Source organism: Chiloscyllium punctatum, chromosome 18, assembly GCF_047496795.1.
Source record: "Chiloscyllium punctatum isolate Juve2018m chromosome 18, sChiPun1.3, whole genome shotgun sequence".
Classification (NCBI taxonomy): domain Eukaryota; kingdom Metazoa; phylum Chordata; class Chondrichthyes; order Orectolobiformes; family Hemiscylliidae; genus Chiloscyllium; species Chiloscyllium punctatum.
Window position 1 is genome coordinate 76,680,010 of NC_092756.1, and position 12,324 is coordinate 76,692,333.

At 45.4% G+C, this 12,324-nt stretch overlaps 2 non-coding genes across 2 annotated transcripts; one reads left to right on the top strand and one right to left on the bottom strand.

Moving 5' to 3' along the window:
* Positions 1–260: 260 nt before the first annotated feature.
* Positions 261–333, bottom strand: trnar-ccu (transfer RNA arginine (anticodon CCU)). Its single transcript has one exon. It is a non-coding gene; the product is annotated as a tRNA-Arg (tRNA).
* A 6,710-nt stretch (positions 334–7,043) lies between these two features.
* Positions 7,044–7,116, top strand: trnar-ccu (transfer RNA arginine (anticodon CCU)). The gene has a single exon. It is a non-coding gene; the product is annotated as a tRNA-Arg (tRNA).
* Positions 7,117–12,324: the final 5,208 nt, after the last annotated feature.

The window sequence follows — 12,324 nt, forward strand, 5'->3', positions numbered from 1 at the left end:
GGAGGAATCAAAGCCAGGTCCCTGACACTGTGAGGCAGCAGTGCTACCCACTGAGCCACCATGCCATCCCCAGGAGAATCTCAGCAGGTTTTCAGCCATTGTGACTGTGCTGTCTCTTTCAGGGAATTCAGCCTTAATCCTGCAAATCCCAAAAGACTTGTGTAAGGTCACATGGGACACCACATCCCATCAACTGAATACAGACATGGGGATGTTTGCAAAGTGGATTAAAGATTAACAACACATAAGGAAGAGTCTGACATCCCAGATGGGACTTGAACCCACAATCCCTGGCTTAGGAGGCCAGTGCCTTATCCATTAGGCCACTGGGGCTGCATAGCTAATGTGAAAATGGCAGCCTTTAAATACTGCACCCTGACATTTCATTGTGTGTTTTTCTGAGTTTTATTCTCTCACTGCACTCTGGGGATCCAAGATGGCGGTGATCTCGGACGATCATGTTGCAGAGCTCAGTACCATCTCAATATCCTGGGACTCTGAAAAGGTTGTAGAATCCCAGGACACTGTGAAACATCAACGTCCCTGGTGAAGGAGCTCGCGAAATCTCGCGAGATGTTGGGGAAGCAGATAGAGGTGAAGCTGGCCCCGATCTCTATTATGCTGCAGAAGCATGAACAGCAGCTGGGAGACCTGGAAAAGGGGACGGATGAGGTTGAACACAGAGTCACAGCAGTGGAAGCTGATACCAGTTCCTCTAAGGATAGGATCCAAGCATCGGAGGCTGAGGGGTGACCTTACAGAGGTTTATAAAATCATGAGGAGCATGAATAGGGTAAACCGCCAAGGTCTTTTCCCTGGGGTGGGGGACTCCAGAACTGGAGGGCTTAGGTTTAGGGTAAGAGGGAAAAGATATAAAGGAGACCTAAGGGGCAACTCTTTCAGGCAGAGGGTGGTGTGTGTGTGTGGAATGAGCTGCCAGAGGAAGTGGTGGAGGCTGGTACAATTACATCGTTTAAAAGGCATCTGGATGGGGATATGAATAGGAAGAGTTTGGAGGGAGATGGGCCGGGTGCTGGAAGGTGGGACTAGATTGGGTTGGGATATCTGTTCGGCATGGACGGGTTGGACCGAGGGTGTGTTTCTGTGCTGTACATCTCTATGACTCGATGACTGGAAGTGTCAGTCTGAGTAAATCCATTGTCTAGCTCCTGCCAATGTGACCCCATTGGATGATGTGAACACAGCTCATGACCCCTTTGGCCAAAGCTATGGAACATTCAGGAAGATCAGGGAAAAGAAGGATATGAACACACACCTGGATGCCAGTCCCTTAGAAAAGCCTTGACTGGGATCTGCAGCAGAGCTCTGACCATCTGCTCCAAACTTGTTCATAAAAGCCCTAGAGTGAGGGGGACAAGCCATTCAGCCCATCAAGTCCACACTCAGCCTCTGAACAGCATCCCATCCAGGCCCAATCCCTATCCTCTCACCCTGCATTCCCCAAAGCCAATCCACCGAACCTACACATCTTTGGGCTGTGGGAGGAACACAATGCACTCCGAGTACCCCATGGAGAGAAAGTGCAAACTCGACACAAACAGACACCCAAGGGAGGAATCAAAGCCAGGTCCCTGACACTGTGAGTCACCATGCCAGCCCCAGGAGAATCTCAGCAGTTCTTTCCCCATTGTGGCTCTGCTGTCTCTTTCAGGCAATTTCGACCCAATCCTGCAGATCCCCGACACCTTTGTGCAAGTTCATGTTGGACAGCACTTCCCATCAACTGAATGCAGACATGGGGATGTTTATAATGTAGATTAGACGTAAAGGTGAAAATGTGTTGGTGGAAAAGCGCAGCAGATCAGGCAGCATCCAAGGAACAGGAGAATCGACGTTTCGGGCGTCAGCCCTTCTTCAGGAATCATGGGACAAAAGTCAGCTACAAAGACTAAGCTTAAAATTTTAGCAGCCCAGAGGGAAATTAACCCCACAATCCCACACTTAGGAGGACAGTGGTTTACCCAATATGCTACTTGGGCACACATAGCCATTTGCCAGTGTAAAGTCTTGGCATCAAGCGAGTGTTACAGCCCAGCATGTTCCAACATCTCAGATGACATGTTGAGGGATACACTAAAGTTTCGGGCAGCTGCTGCCAAGGTGTAACAGGGAAACAACACAGTCTCAGGTCTTTCTGACAAATTATCACATCATTCTTTCAATTCTCAGACCCTCTTGGTGCCTGACAATGAACAGAGATCGGTTCCTGCCCAAGTACAAAATGCCTTTTTGTTCACAACGATACAGAAGCTTTGAGAAATGTCAACATTCCAATGTTTTGTTGGTTCTTATCTCTCTGCATAGACTGTACACAACTGATTTAGAATAAAGGAAAGCATACCAAACGCCTTCTTCACTATCCTATCGATCTGCGACTCTACTTTCAAGGAGCTATGAACCTACACTCTAAGGTCTCTTTGTTCAGCAACACTCCCTGGGACATTCCCATTAAGTGTATAAGCCCAGCTAAGATTTGCTTTCCCAAAATGCAGCACCTCACATTGATCTAAATTAAACTCCACCCATCACTCCTCAGCTCATCGGCCCTTCTAATCAAGATCCCGTTGTAATCTGAGGGAACCTTCTTTGCTGTCCACTACACCTCCAATTTAGGTGTCACCTGCAAACTTACTAATGATACCTCATAATGATACTAACATATATATAAATGACAGAAAGTAGTGGACCCAGCACTGATTCTTGTGGCACTCCATTGGTCACAGGGCTCCAGTCTGAAAAACAACCCTCCACCACCATCCTCTGTCTCCTACCTTTGAGCCAGTTCTATATCCAAATAGCTAGTTCTCCCTGTATTCCATGAGATCTAACCTTGCTGATCAGCCTCCCATGGGGAACCTTGTCGAACGCCTTACTGAAGTCCATATAGATCACATCCACCACTCTGCCCTCATCAATCCTCTTTGTGACTTTTTCAGAAAATTCAATCATGTTTTTGAGTCATGATTCCTCCAGCATTTTTTCTGTTTCAGATTTCCAGCATTCACAGCATTTAGCTTTTATTGGACAGCTTGCCATTTCAATTGGCAATGAAAAACATTTTGTGATTTACACATGAAAGAACTGAAACCAACCTGGTCTTTCTAAAAGATGAGAGACTTCACATACAATCCAAATTTTTTCAATATATAATTTCAGAGACATCACACTGTAAACTTTTGCCATAAATTCTGTATCTTACAATCTTATACTCCACAACCACCTGACGAAGCAGCAGCAGCAGCTCTGAAAGCTAGTACTTTGAGATAAACCTGTTGGACTACAACCTGGTGTTGTCTGACTTTTAACGATGATTATTCGAAACTTGCACAAGGTAATTCCAGGAATTGAGAGATCTTGGGGTGAATTGTCTGAAAGAGACAGCACAGTCACAATGGGCTGAATGCCTGCTATGATTCTGTTGAATTGTCCTCAATGCAGCTTTTTGCAACATCTCCACTTACTCCTTCCTCAGTAACTGCAAATATCTTCAAGGTGCTGCACAAAATAACATTGAGCCCTTTGCTATTTTCTTGTCTGCTCCATATTCCTCAGACTTGAGTTGTGCAACATTGGAATTTGGTTAATTTCTCAACTGTCCGTTTGGGGAAGCGAGATTGATTAATCAAGAAGCCAACAATTGATTGTCAACTTGATTTCTAATCTACTTTGGGAAAATCTCCATGTCTGCATTCAGTTGATGGGAAGTGGTGCACAACATCTTCTTGCACAAGATTTGCAGGATTGAGGTGAATCGTCTGAAAGAGACAGCACAGTCACAATGGCTGAAAACCTGCTGAGATTCTCCTGGGGATGGCATGGCGGCTCAGTGGGTACCACTGCTGCCTCACATTGTCAGGGACCTGGCTTTGATTCCTCCCTTGGGTGTCTGTTTGTGTCGAGTTTGCACATTCTCTCCATGGGGTACTCCGGGTGCTTTGGTTTCCTTCCACGTCCAAAGATGTGCAGGTTCGGTGGAATGGTTTTGGGGAATGCAGGGTGAGAGGATAGGGGTTGGGCCTGAATGGGATTTTTGTTCCCCTGAGAATCCATCACTCCCTTCATTTTCCAAAAAAGCATATTTGTTTGAAATGGGGATAACCACAGAAGAATCCTGCATTACCTGCCTACCTGTCTTACCTTTCCTGGCGTTAACCCATCAATGTGACTATCTGAGACTTTCCCCCTTCCTATAACTGCCATCCATCACATCCCCTTGCTTTTGTAAATACCTCATGGTCTCTAACTGTCTCTCCAACCAATCCATTCGATCTGATTTCTCCACCCAACAGCATTTATTGCAGACATAATCCTCAGTAACTGGTAAACTCTCCCTAAAGCTCCCACATCCGACAAGAAGAGCATATCACTCTACTAAAGCCATTTTTGTTTCTTTCAATCTACAGACCCAGAAAATAGCACTGTCTTATTCCTCTACCAAACACTGCTCCAGGTGAAATTAATACTTATGGCTTATATTTTAAGTTTAATCAAGAGACATAGCTCAATAAAACATATAATCAAGAAAGAACCCACTCTACCCACCACTGCAGACTTACTGTAAGGCCACACGTAAAATATTCACTTGTCTATTTCTGTGCTGTGACCTCCCCCAAACAGGTTCCTCCAGGATTAGTTGTGAATTTCACTGTTTGTTAATTTTCCCAGACACACTCTGAGCAGACTGGTCCTAGTTCCAAAGTGGAATGTATAAAATACTCCATTGACTGCCTGCCTGCATTGACTGCCTGCAGATTGTGCAAATGCAAATTCATCCCGAAGACCTATGTGTGTGTACACGCGTGCATGAGAGAGAGAGTGAGTGACTATGGGCATGTGAGTGTGAGTGTGAAGAAGTATAAGCCTGTGAGCGTGTGTTTATGGGTGTGAGTGTGTGTATATGTGTCTGTCTGTGTGTCTGTGTGTGTGTGTGTGTGTGTGTGTGTCTGTGTGTGTGTCTGTGTGTGCGCCTGTCTTTGAGAGAGTGTATAGTGTAGTGGGGTCCCCTGTAGTGTGACATGAGCCCAAGGTCCCAGTTGAGGCCATTCCCATGTGGACCGAACTTGGCTATCAGCTTCTGCTCGGCCACTTTGTGTCGTTGTGTATCCTGGAGTCTCCCTTGGAGGATGGTCACCCGAAGCTCTGAGGGTGAATGTCCCTGACTGCTGAAGTGTTCCCTGACTGGGAGGGGACACCCGTGTCTGGTGATTGTTGCGCGGTGTCCATTCATCTGTTGTCATAGCGCCTGTGCAGCAAAGTCGTCTTGGTCAAACTTGTACATGAAAATATTGGCATCTTGGTGAGGAAGTTAAAATGAACAAAGAGGGGTCAGTTCCATGCTTTGCTTCTCTTTCAGGACACATTGGTGACTCAAGGGTTAAACGTTCCACTACCAAAGGCCTTACTGCAGTATCAACGGAAAGCCTGTCCTCTTACAATACAGACAGAACATCTCAGTCAGGGGGGAGGCTGACTGTATCTCAGAAATAGAGCCGAGTGGAGCCACACATGTGGATTCCCCCTGTAGTCCTGGACAGAGGGATTTGCCCTTTCCACACAAGACTGCTAGCCTTGGCCACAACCCTGTTAAACTGCCTCCCACTCCCATTGTCTTCCTTCCCCTCCATATTACCATAGGGATGTGAATCCCCCATTTCCAGCAGGCAAAACCCTTCTGTTATCATCTCTTCACATCAACACATCACCGTGAAGAATATGATAATGAGCTTCTGTAATCTATTCACACGTTAGCACAGGACATCGCTGTTCATCGGGCTTTGTAAATTGATAATTACCTGCTTGAAACTATGTTTAATACAATCGCCCATGTGACTGATAACCCTTTTGTTTAATTCCTATAAAAGATACTGTCTCTGTGTGTAGGGCAGAGATTCATGGAGAAGTGTCATTCCAAGTAGACTCATGGCGACCTTTGGGGACATTTTGAATCTCTCGCCAACTGTCCGATAATAAAGCATCCACCATTGTACAGAAACCTGTGTCGTCTGGATTTGTGGAACAAAGTGGACTGGCACGAGGGGTCACAGTTTGAAGATATTGGGAGAAAGGTATAGAGGGAATGTCAGAGGAAGGTTCTTTACGCAGAGAGTTGTGGATGCATGGAATGCGTTGCCAGTGGTGGTGGTGGAAGCAGAGTCATTCGGGACATTGAAGCGACTGCTGGACATGCACATGGATAGCAGTGAATTGAGGGGTGTGGAGGTGAAGTTATTTTATTTTACATTAGGATTAATCCACGGCATAACATTGTGGGCCAAAGAGCTTATTCTGTGCAATACTTTTCTATGTTCTATGTTCTAAAATATATATCAACAACAGTACTCTGTTAAAAATCACTGTGCCTACGTTGAGCTTATGCAAATGATGTGTAATAGAAACTTGCACAAGGTAATTCCAGGATTTGAGAGATCTTGGGGTGAATTATCTGAAAGAGACAGCACAGCCACAATGGGCTGAATGCCCACTAAGATTGTGTTGATTTGTCCTCAGTGCTGCTTTTTACAACATCTCCACTTCCTCCTTCCCCACTAACTGCAAATATCTTGAAAGTGCTGCACACAATAACATTGAGCCCTTTTCCTTCTGCTCCATTTGCCTCAAACTGTAGGTTTGCAAAGTTGGAGTTGAGTTGATTTCTCGACTGGGAGAAAGTGAGCACTGCAGATGTGAGAGATCAGAGTCAAACTGTGTGGTGCTGGAAAAGTACAGCTGGTCAGGTGGCATCCGAGGAGCAGGGGAGTCGATGTTTCGAGTATAAGCTCTTCAGGCCTATGCTCGAAACGTCGACTCTCCTGGTCCTCGGATGCTGTCTGACCGGCTGTGATTTCTCTAATGTCCGTTTGGGGAGAAATGGGAGGCAAGATCAATTTATCAAGCAGTGAACAATTTAGATTGAGATGGAAGGGGTAAAAAAACAAGCAGGAAGGATATAAATCTCAGAAAAACACACTCTGAGCGGACTCGGAGCAGTATGTAAAAGCTGCCATTTTTCACACATCCATGCCACCCCAGTGGCCTAATGGATAAGGCACGGGCCTCCTATGCCCGGGATTGTGGGTTCAAGTCCCATCTGGGGTGTTAGCCTTTTAACCCCAGTCTTCATGACTGACCTTTGTCCGAGGTCAAGTCGATTTCTCACCTCCCCAAGAAAAGTCCCCAGGTCTGTATTGGGTTGGTGGGAAATTGTGACAGAAAAACACTGAATTTTCAGGGTATGCAGGATATGGGGGTGAATTCCCAGAAAGAGACAGCACAGTCACAATGGCTGAAAACCTGACACTTCTCCAATATACAACCCTCAGTCTGGTTGGAACTGGTTCTTCTTGAATCTTTGTAACTCTTTGATCTTATCTGCACTGTTCTCTGGAGCTGATAGCTGCTGTTTAATTTAGTTTGGCCAATTTTCTATCAGGTCAAGTATCTCCATCTGAGGATCAATTGAGAATGCCTGATTTTGTTGCCATGGTCATGTGACCACACAGGATTGAGATCAGCTGCACAGTGAAGGTTTCAACAAAACCAATACCCCAAATAAGACTTGAGCCCATACTCTCTGGTTTAGGAAATTAGTACCTTACCTATGAGGTCACTGGGGCTCCAACAGATAGAGCTACCAATCTATGGACAAAGTAACTTCTGTTTCGGTTGTGTTGGTGTCAGTCTAAGCTATATTCTGTCAACATTACCAGCTGAACCCCAGATTACCTGCATGTTTGGTATTTATGATAAGGTCCAATATGTCAATGGAAATGATTGAAATCTGGGTGTTCAAGGTTGGAACTGATGGGGCTGTGGCTATGCATTTGGGCCCTTACCTTTCTTAGTCAAGGTATTGAATACAATTGCAAGGAGTCTATGATGGGGATGTGAGGTAGTTAGGCCATCGTTGGAGAACTTGGAGTGCCACATCCACAGATTGGACAAACATTTGTGGGAAGGCAACTGCTGAAAATCACCAGGCTCTGAGTCAGAGTCGGGGTTCACCAACAGAGTTTATTGTCCAAGGAAATCCCGGAGCTCCGGGGAGAGAGCAGCTCCAACAGCACAGTGGTCAGCTGTGATTCTTCTCTCAACCCGGAGCACATGGTCAAGATACTGTTATACATTTTGTGATATAATAGTTCAGTGATGAGGTTATTGTCTCTGTAACATGGCTTGTTTATTGTAAACATTGCAGAATCCTTGATCGTTTCGGTGCAATTATTGTCAGTTCCAGCATGGCCTTTGTTAATTTCAGTGCAGTTGTTGTCAGTTTCAGCGTCTGCGCGGAGGTCCGTTGCTGTAGTAATGGGCGCTAATCGCTCTTCCTGAGAAGGCCTAATACTGCAGCCCTGGCTATTATCACTCTGTATTGAGGCTGTATCTAACAGTTAGCATTTCTATCAAAGGTGTTGTCTGACCCAGACCCTTCGGCGGGCAGTGTATATTATTCATGTGTATTGTCTCTCCCATCCGCCTTAAACTAATCAACTCGGTTGTGAGTGCATTGTGCTGGCATTCTGGTGCCCCCAGGCAGTGTCTGTGTTTGCTCTGCTATCTCTCCATATTGTGGTCTGGGGGCCATCTTGTGTGCCAAGTGGCCAACTTATGGCTCAGCAGCCATCTTTTGTGTTCGTGTACCTAGTGTCTCCCTGCACCATGCCATTTCCCACTTCACTTTGTGGTCAAGGAGGCGAGGGTATTAACTGGAACAATCCATGTTGGGCCATTGGAATCTCCTTCCTGTCCCGATATAGGGCTGGCTCTCTTCCACAAAGGGGGGTCTCGCAAGTTCAGGCAGATCTTCTCTCTCTCTCCAGATTTTTGTTTATTTACAAACGTACTTTATTCATGAAAAATCAAATAGAAATGCACACAAAGGTTCTAAATCAGTTGTGTACAGTCTATGCAGAGAGAAAAGAACCAACAAAACACTGGAATTTTGACATTTCTCAAAGGTCTGTGTCATGAAAAAAAAAAGGCATTTTGTACTTGGGCACGAAATGATCTCTGTTCAGTGTCAGGCACCAAGAGGGTCTGAGAACTGAAAGGACGATGTGATCATTTGTCAGAAAGACCTTAGACTGTGTTGTTTCCCTGTTACACCTTGGCAGCAGCTGTCCTAAACTTTAGTGTATCCCTCAGTGTGTCGTGACAGATCTTGGAATATGCTCGGCTGTAGAACTCTTTTTAGATCAACTATTCCCAGTAGACTATTGTCACTGAGTTTTTGTCGCTTAATGGGTAAGACTATAGCTTCTGATGTAGTGGATTGGAGGTTCAAATCCCTTTTAGGGTGTTGACATTTTAAGCCTGGTCTTTGTGGTGGCTGATTTTCATCCCATATCAACTCCATCTCAATCCAAATTGACTGGATTTATCAACTGCAAATATCTTGAAAGTGCTGCACAAAATAACATTGAGTCCTTTGCTATTTTCCTGTCTGCTCCATTTTCCTCAGACTTGAGTTGTGCAAAGTTGGAGTTTGGTGATTTTCTCATCTGTCCGTTTGGGAGGTAAGATCAATTTTATCAAGCAGCCAATGATTTAGCGTGAGATGGAAGGGGGAACAACCAATCAGTGAGAGTATAAAACTCAGAAGAACACAATATGAGAGGTTCAGGGTGCAGTATTTACAGGCTGCCATTTCTGATTGGTCCCTGTGCCCCCAGTGGTCTAATGTATAAGGCACTGGCCTCCTCTGCCTGGAATTGTGGTTCAGGTCCCATCTGGGATGGCTAACTTTTAAGCCTTGTCTTCACAGCTGATCTTCTTTGTCTGATGTCAAGTCGGTTTCTCATCTCCCCTGGAAACGTCCCCAGGTCTGTGTTGGGTTTGGTGGGATGTTGTGTCAGAAAAGTACAGAACTTTGTGGGGTCTGCAGGATATGGGGCTAAATCACCCCTCTCTCTATGTCAGACTTGGAGGGATCAGTCAAAATTGATGTCTTTTTTTAAATAAAATCTCTAACTTGAAATAAACGAAAGAGGTCCCTGTTCGGTAGCTTGTGTTGCCGTGCTAACTGATCGAAGGACATCATTGTGTCTCCCTCAAACAAATCACCCACGCAAGACACACCCCTAACTGCCCAATGTTTGGATCCTGAATCTATCATCCCCAGTTGAAAACCCGGCATACCCGGTGTAAGAGAAGATGTCTTGCCAAGATTGCCTTCCCTCTGCCGAATTGCTCTCCATGCTTTAACAGTATCGATAACTATTGGGTTATGCCAATATTCCCTAACTGTCCTCATTTTGTCCAAACACAGCAAGTGAGTAAAGGGTGACCTTAGTCTGGGAGGTTTCAACATCTAACCATATTGAAACAGGGTCCCCACAAGCCCAATCACTCATGTAGGATAAAAGTGAGCTTCGTTGGTAGCTTTTAATGTCGGGGAGATCCACTCCCCCCAGTCTGTGAGACACTCGCAGTTTAGCTCATTTAATGAGGGGCCACTGACGATACCAAATAAAGGGGCTGAACCAGCCGTTCAGTCTCCTGAATGTTTGCTCATCGAAAATCAGGGAGAGCATCCAGATAGGGTATAGTACACGAGGGAGAATATTCATCTTAATAAGCACTATCCGACCCAACCACGAGACCAGAAACGCCTCCATCTTTGAAGGTCTTGTTGATTTTGTCAAATAATTGAACAAAATTGGCTTTGAACAGGCGATTCAGAACTGGAGTAATGAACATACTCAAATACACAAAACCCCCCTGTGACCATTTAAATGGGAATCAATATTCACCCTCAAGACTTAACACTTTCATAAGACCAACCATAGGCAAAGCCTCTGATTTTGCAAGATTAATCTTGTCCCCCAAAAAGGTGCCAAACACACAGATGCATGCGAACAGGCGAGGGACTGAAACTGCTGGATTTGACTAAAGAATTAAGACATCGTCCACGTACAATAAACTCTGATGTAAATTTGACCCCCCGTCTGGAGCTGATATATTGGGATCCCTATGAATGCCCTCCACCAATGATTCAATCCCCACTGTAAAAAGCAGTGGGGAAAGGGAACAGACCTGCCGGCTGACCCCAAAAATGTTAAAATTGCTTGATCACACCCTGTTGGTGATGATTGCAGTGAGAGGGTCATTGTGGAGAACCTTTACCCATCTTATAGAAACCTCGCCCAAAACAAACCGCTCCAGAGTATAGAAAAGGTACGGCCTCTCAACTCGGTCAAGGGTCTTCTCTGTATCTAGAGAAATCACCAATCCCTATATTGACTGTTGTTGACACACTTGAATTACATTAAGCAGCCTCCTAACATTATTGGAGGATCTGCGGCCCTTTATGAAGCCCGTCTGGTCCTCTTTAACAATAGAAGGTAACACAGTCTCCAGCCTGAACACAAAGGTCTTGGAGAGGATTTTAAAGTCCACATTTAAGAGTGAAATGGGCCTGTACAAAGCACAGTCCCCCGGGACCTTCCCTTTTTTAAGAATAAGCGAAATATTGGCCTCTCTCAGAGATGGCGGGAGACAATCATGGCTGTATGGGTCATTAAACATGTTGAACATCGGGCCTGACAATATGTTTGTAAATTCCTTCTAGAATTTGCTGGGAAGTCCATCAGGACCGGGTGCCTTTCCACTCTGAAGCTGCTTCACAGCCTCCTGCACCTCTTGCTCTGATAAAGGGGACATTGAGAAAAGACTCTTGTTCGGGGGTCACACCCGGGAGCTCCAGATCCTTGAATAAAGCCTCCATTTTGGCCCGCCCCTTCTCACAAACCTCAGATTGGTATAACTTAGAGTAAAATCTCTGGAATGACACATTAATCTTTTTGGAGTCACACGTTCGGTTCCCAGACCCTTCCCTAATCACCATAATGGCTTGAGGGACTCTCCTTTTCCGAGCGAGATATGCTCAGTATTTACCAGACCTGTCACCGTGATCATATAACCTTTGCTTTTGCAAAAGTAAGCTCGTTCTTTGCTGTCTGCGTGAGCACGGATTTCAATGCAGACCGCAGCGCCGTAATCCTCTGTAACTTGACCAACGAGGGCCTGTCAAAGTAGGCCTTCTCAGCTGCCTTCAACCGTGCTTTGAGGAGACGTTGCTGCTCACCCTTCTTCCACCTCCTACTGGCAGTTTAGGAAATAACTGACCCACTGGCATAGGCTTTGGCAATTTCCGAAAGGAAGGATGGGCGATGAACCGAGTGTGAGTTAATGTCTAGGTACGCCCAAAATTCCCGAGACAAATGCCCCACAAATGTATTATCCTTGAGGATAAAAGGATCCATTTGCCAGTGCCTTGGACCCACTGTAATGTCCTTAATCTTAACC